The sequence below is a fragment of the Humulus lupulus genome, chromosome 5 (genome assembly GCF_963169125.1).
Source record: "Humulus lupulus chromosome 5, drHumLupu1.1, whole genome shotgun sequence".
Classification (NCBI taxonomy): domain Eukaryota; kingdom Viridiplantae; phylum Streptophyta; class Magnoliopsida; order Rosales; family Cannabaceae; genus Humulus; species Humulus lupulus.
This window is the reverse complement of record NC_084797.1, coordinates 144,793,089-144,799,980: the sequence shown is the minus strand read 5'-3', so window position 1 is coordinate 144,799,980 and position 6,892 is coordinate 144,793,089. Positions and strand designations below refer to the sequence as shown.

At 31.3% G+C, this 6,892-nt stretch overlaps 1 pseudogene; it reads left to right on the top strand.

Annotated features, from left to right (window-relative positions):
• The first annotated feature begins 2,542 nt into the window (after positions 1-2,542).
• LOC133779560 (kinesin-like protein KIN-UA) lies at positions 2,543-6,152 on the top strand (annotated as a pseudogene).
• Positions 6,153-6,892: the final 740 nt, after the last annotated feature.

Below are 6,892 nucleotides of genomic sequence, written 5' to 3'. Positions count from 1 at the left end.
CAGATTTTTTGTGTTATACTACACTTTAGTATAACACATTTTTTGTGTTATATAATGAAGTTTGCATAACAAAATTGTTTACTTATAAAAAGTGTTATTGTAATAGATATTATAACACATTTTTCGTATTATTTTAATATTTAAATAAGTTTAAATTCTCATTATATATTCATTTATATAGCACTAATTTATTCTATTATATTTTTATTTTTTATTTATATAATTAAAATTAGCTTTCTAATATATACTAGCATCATCAAATGAACTTGATTTTCAAATAACAAAAAGTAAAAACATTCAACACTGTCATCAACAACAAAATGTTCTTTAAGTATTCAAGTAGTCTTAAATATTCAACATATTGAAAAGTTACTACTTTCAGCATAAAATATTCTACAGCTGCCCAACACAAAGCCTTCAAAATTAAGTATCCTTATCTATTTCACTTGTCACATCTGCAAAATAAACAAAGAAATATTTTATTTTTATTATCTAGCATCACAAATTACTTCAAGAAAAATGCTATGGAAATTATTTCCAAGAGAGGACACCACATACATAATAATGAATTCACAACTACACCAAAGCAAACAAAGAAACCAAACACTAAATTATAAGACATTAGTTCTTTTTTTAGTATGAAAATGTACCTCTTGGAATAACTTTTTTAGAAGGTCATGCAACTATGGAACCAACTGCTTCTTGTATTGTAAGCATTGCATTATTAGGATGAAATAAGTAAGATTCTGGTACAATATCAGCATCAACGCATACTCGCATAAAGTCTGGTCCAAGAGGCTTTCCATGTACAGTTAACTTTGGATCACTAGAATCCCAACGACCTTCAGCAACAATTACATCTTCCCAGTCAAGCAAGTAGTAAGCATTCTTCGCTTCTATAAAGTTATGTCTTTTTTCTAGTGCAATACTCTACCAATTTTATTTTAAAGACAATATATTAGTTTTTGTATTTGTTCTTCTAAAATGAATCATTAAAACAATAACAACTTTGATAATTTACCTTAGGGGAACGGATATTGTTTGACTGCGGTACATTGCGAGACTGTCCTTCGCTTGGTGTCGCTTTACCACCAACCTAAATATAAAACCAAGATAAGTTTCATTGGAAGAAAAGAAAACTAAGGTTTATAAGTGCAAGATAGAATTACCACCAAGTGTTCTTTAAGTAGATTCATCATTTCAGTCATTTTGAGCTTCATATTCTATTGCTCTTCTTCTAGGAAAGGGTGAGAATGATGAAGATCCTAAAAGTTCTTTAGTGGAAAAGTTTAGGGTTTTACTTGGGCTAAGAAGCTTCCACGTGAGAAGGACATCAAATGATGACTATGGATATTTGTCTCCAGCCCCATCTCCATCACTCGTTGGTGAAGCTGAGGTTCCAGCTCCTACTCCTGCTCCAGTCCTTAGTCCTGCTCTAGCTCCTATGCATTATCTCCATTTGATTCCCCACGCTGCAAAACCTGGTTTGAACAAAGTTCCTCCAGCTCACAAGATAAAAAATGATGGTGATGATGAAGATGATAAAGGAAGAGTCAAAAGGATTCTTGTGGCTGTTCTAGTATATATATATATATATATCTTTATTTTTATTTTTTTAAATATATCTCAAACCCAAAATAAAATACTTTTTTTTTAATTTCTTTTTCTTAAACAATTGCTCATTTCCTACTCTAAATGGCCCCTGGTTTTGCCTCATTCCCTTTGAACAAACACAATATTTATAAATATGTCATCTCCCATTCCCCACCTTCCTCCAACACTGTTACTTCCAATCCAAACCAAAAAAATACTCATTCTCTCTTTCTTTTACCAAATACCCAGAATTTTTCTTCATCAAATCTCATCTAGGTCTGTCCTAAATTGACCAAAAAAAACATGGAGTTTTAACAAGGGAGGGGTGAGGTTGGGCCTATGGTGAGGCACGTGAGCAGAGTTGGGTATGTGAAAAAGGGGATTGTGAAGAGGAAAAATGGGTGATTTAAGAGGCATATGATGAAGACCCCAAATTGTTACCCAAAGGTTCCCGTGGCTGCTCTTCAGGAATTGTTCCTTTCTTGTTGTGAAGCTTTCAAAGGACCAAACACCATTCCTTTTGGGGTGTACTTGACAGAGCATCATAAACAGTCCATAAAAAATAAGACTTCCAGTTTAGAAATAAAAGAACACAGCATCATAAATAGTCCAAACTGAGAATTCCCATTTTAGAAAGAAAAGGAAAAACAAGACTTCCAGTTTCTCAAAATGTCCATAAAAAATATCATCACACCAGAGAACCAAACAAAATGCATCATGGATAAGAACCCAACACCAAAAAATTATAACTGAAATAAATCATTAAAAAAGAATAGTACACAATTCGGCTACTTGTCTTACTGAGCCGATTTTTAAGCTGAAACCCGGCATAACTCCTACAGATCCTATAAGATATAAGGCAAGGTTAGTGGCCAAGGGTTACTCACAATCTGAGGGAATTGACTATTCAAAAAAAATTTCACCTGTTATCAAGCTTAAAACTTTAAGAATGATGCTTGCTTTAGCTATGAAATTCGATTGGGAGGTAGAACAAATGGATGTTAAAACAGCCTTCTTGAATGGCAAGTTGGAAGAGACTATTTTAATGGAGCAACCCGAAGGATTCAAAGTTGAATCTAAGTTGGAAAATTTAGTGTGTTCGCTTAAGAGGTCCTTGTATGGCCTTAAACAATCACCAAGGCAATGGTACAAAAGATTTGATGAAGTGATGTCTAAAATTGGTTTCAAAAGGTCAGCCAATGATACATGTCTCTATGTTCGCTTAAGACTCTGATACATTTGAGTTTGATGAGGTGCTAACTGAGTTTGCATCACAAAAACGTGTTTATGAAGTTGTGGAAAAACCTATTGTGGAGGTGCATCTATATCAAATTTTCTTTTATTATTAGTGTTGTACTTATGCATAGCACTTTTATAATACAAACTATATTTTTGTAGATATTTCATTAAGTAACATGGAACTTTGTAATTCTCTTTTCCCAGAGTGTCCTAGATGGTTATAATGGGACAATCATGGCATATAGGCAGACTGGTACAAGTAAAACATATACTCTTGGAAGACTTGGAGAAGAAGGCACAATTGCTTGTGGTATAATGGTGCGCGCAAGGAGGACATTTTAGCAGATATTTCTCTAGAGATTGATTCTGTGTCAGTTTCATATTTGCAGGTTATTATATTTTGAGGCAAATTCTTTTATTTTTTTATACATAGTCATAATCTTATGTATATTCCTTGTCAGATATTTGATTTCATAAACAATCAAACTTGTTTTGTGCTTTGATTAATTTGTAGTATTTTCCAAATGATCCTAGTTTTTTTTCTTTCCATCTATGCTTGCAGCTTTATATGGAAACTATACAGGACCTTCTTGATCCTGCAAATGATAACATTTCCATAGTGGAAGACCCCAAAACTGGAGATGTTTCTCTACCAGGGGCTACAATAATTGAAATTTGGGACCATATGAGTTTTGTGGAACTATTAAGACTTGGAGAGGCTCACTGTTTTGCTGCAAATACAAAATTGAACACAAAATCTTCTCGTAGTCATGCTATTTTGATGGTAATACTTAATGTGTAATTCTTGGTACTTCAATGGTTCCGAATTTTAAAAGTTTTAAATTGTTTAAGGTGGAGCATTAACAATCACATAAACTGCTACAGGTAAATGTGAAGAGGCATGTGAAAGGAAGAGATTCAACTCTTTTGAATGAAAATGGTAACATCTCCCACATAAGTAAAACTCTAAAGGCTCCTTTAGTTTGGAAGGGCAAGTTAGTTGTAGTCGATCTAGCTGGTTCAGAGCGTATTGATAAGTTAGGTATGAGTGTTTGAATTTCTTATTACAAAATGAGTCTTTTTTATTGTTTGCTTTGTTGACTGGCCTTTATTCATAGGAACAACTTACATTTAGCAACATCTATACCAATTGTTAGCAACATTTAGCAACAATGAGGCATATGCTTTAAACTGAGGCAGTTTTTTTCCACAGTTTATACCAACTTAAGAAGGAATTTGATTACAAATATTTATCGAGAAGGCTAGATATACAATTAGATAAACTTATTATGGAACATGAAAGGTAGCAGAAAGCATTTAAGGATGAAATTGAGAGAATAATCATAGAGGCACAAAATAAGATTTTTGAGACTGAAAGGAATTATGCAAAAGCCTTGGAAATAAATATTTGTGTTAATATTATCCAGAAGCATCATGTTCCTTTGAAAATTTTGGCATGTTTATTCGTCTCTTCAAGTGTTTCCTTCATATGTTAAATTTTCTTAAAAGCTAATTGGTCTTAACAGCTTTTCATTTTATTATTTTTTATAAGCAAGAAAAGTAGCTCAGGTCTCCTTGTTTTTTTAATACATGAACTTCTGATCTAATAAGTGCCTATAGTTGTTTTAATTGTTGTAATCCTCATTTTTTGTATTTGTATAAGGAAAGATTAAAGTATCAGAAAGATTACATGAAATCCATAAAGAAGCTTGAAGAGCAATTGATGATGAATCAGTGAAACCATGGCAGTGACAAAATCGCAAAAGGAGCGAAAGATAATGGCACTGATGTGATATCTAACAAAGAGGTAATTATATCAGATGAGAAAAAGAGCTTCCTATATAATTGTTTCTAAATGATACCTCTATTATCATCACAGAAGTTTGAAAAATAATGCATTAAATCAAACAACACATTTTGCTTATTCTGTACTCTGATCCACCATAAAGCGTGTTTGGCACACTGATGTCTCTAAGGATGTAATAATTATACATGTCTAATTCAACTAGAACAAAAACAAACACTAAAATAAATGGTGGGAATTTATTAAATATAAAGTATTCACTATTGCTTTTGATCATCTCAATATCTCAGTCATTAAAAAATTGGCTTATATAGTGATGAATATGTTGCTTTATTATAACGTCTTAAACTTAATATATGGAATAATAGATAACTGTAGCAGATCTATTTAGAAATGGATGTGTGGCTTATCTTAAATTATCACTTAGGCTTCTGATTTTCATGCCATATCTGGTCTCTTCTTTTACTCTCCAATTCAACTAACATTTTAAATTATATTGTAATGTGTTCTGGAAGTTTGTTTCACAGAATTTGTCTGCTCTAGAGGAAGTTGTTGAACTCAAAAAAATGCTTCAGAAAGAAACTCTTCTAAGGAAGAATGTTGAAGAGGAAATTAATATTCTAAAATATCAACTTTCTCAATGGATAAGGTCAAAGGTATGTTTCTTCCTTTCTTCTTATAAGTCTAATTCGTTGATGCCTTTATGGTATCAGTTATTTCAAGTTACTCTCCTTATTATTCTTAGGATATTAGTTAGTTCAATAATACTATAACAGACTATATTCTTAGGTATTAAATACTTGAAGTAATTAATATATATATATATCTTATATGTATTAAATCACTACTTATGGAATAAAATTTCAGATTTTCGGAACCATTGAAGCTTCTGATGATCATTCAGTCTACAAGAAAAAGAGAAAACACTGGCAAAATGATAAAGATAAGGTGTGTTATCTATCCATATATAATATCAACTATTTATTTCTATGTTGCATGTTTGTATTTAATGCATTATATGACAGGTAAAGTGCAAGTTTTTATTGTTTGCCCTGAAACAAGCTATAGCTAGTAATAAATTTATAGTTATGATGAAACTTAGTCTGAGGCTCAATTGGTGCTTTTATTGGAAATCTTGTACTGGTTGAATACAATGAGATGTATTGGTTATACTTAGGGACTCTATAAGAAGCAAGCAAGAAAATTATCCTTGGCTCGATTCTTATTTATTTTATTTTTTATGACTTAATTTGCATTATGAGTACATATCAGTTTCTACAGGCTTCAGTCATCCTTTCTTATATAATTAATATAATTTCTTTCTCTCTTTTTTCAGGAAAATTTTTGTGAAATATATGGTGGTGGTAATAATCCTCGTTACAAACTTTTGCTTGTAACTTGTTCTGTATGCAACACAACTTTCTGAATTATGTTGTTGTGATGCAAGTCTTAACAGTTGAACACTTTTCTTTTGTTTGACTTATAGATCATGACAGAGCTATGTGAATCTGTTTGAACACAAGCCTTAATGGGAATACATACACATGCAAGATTTCCCTTGTATTTTGCCAAGATATTTTGTCCTCAGATATTGTTTGCTTGCTTTAGTAGTATAAATATAATATTTATGTCCTTTAATATTAATAGTGCTTTAATATTATTGTTGGGCTCCACAAACAAGCTTTCAAATCAAATACAAAGAACAAAGCATCATAATATTTTTAGATTTTTTTGTTCACTTTTTAAGTGAAACATGGAGGTTTTTTCAAATGTTAACTAAAATTTTATTATGATACCAAGTAAAAAAAATTCACACAGCACACAATAATTTTTCTTCCTTATATCACCACAACACACAAACAAATTTTCCAGAACCTACTTCTCTAAGACACACAAGCTTTTAACATTCCGTTATCACCGCAGCACACAATTTTAATCTCAGCACCTACTTCTCTACGAATGAATATTTAAGATATTCAATCTCCTCTAACATTTGTATGATATTAATAAAAGAGTTAAGAGAACATACTTCTGTACCTCTTGCAATTAATAATCAAGTTAATTAACTTTGCAATGCTCCTTGCCAATTCGATCCACGACCTAAAGAATATAATCAATACCTAACAGATTAATACAAAATTAAAATTAAATGATACAATAAGTAAAAATCTATTTTATATATTAATTTTTGGGTATATATGGTTATCATATTATTATAAGGACTAAAGAAAAGAATTTTAGAAAACTGAACTAACA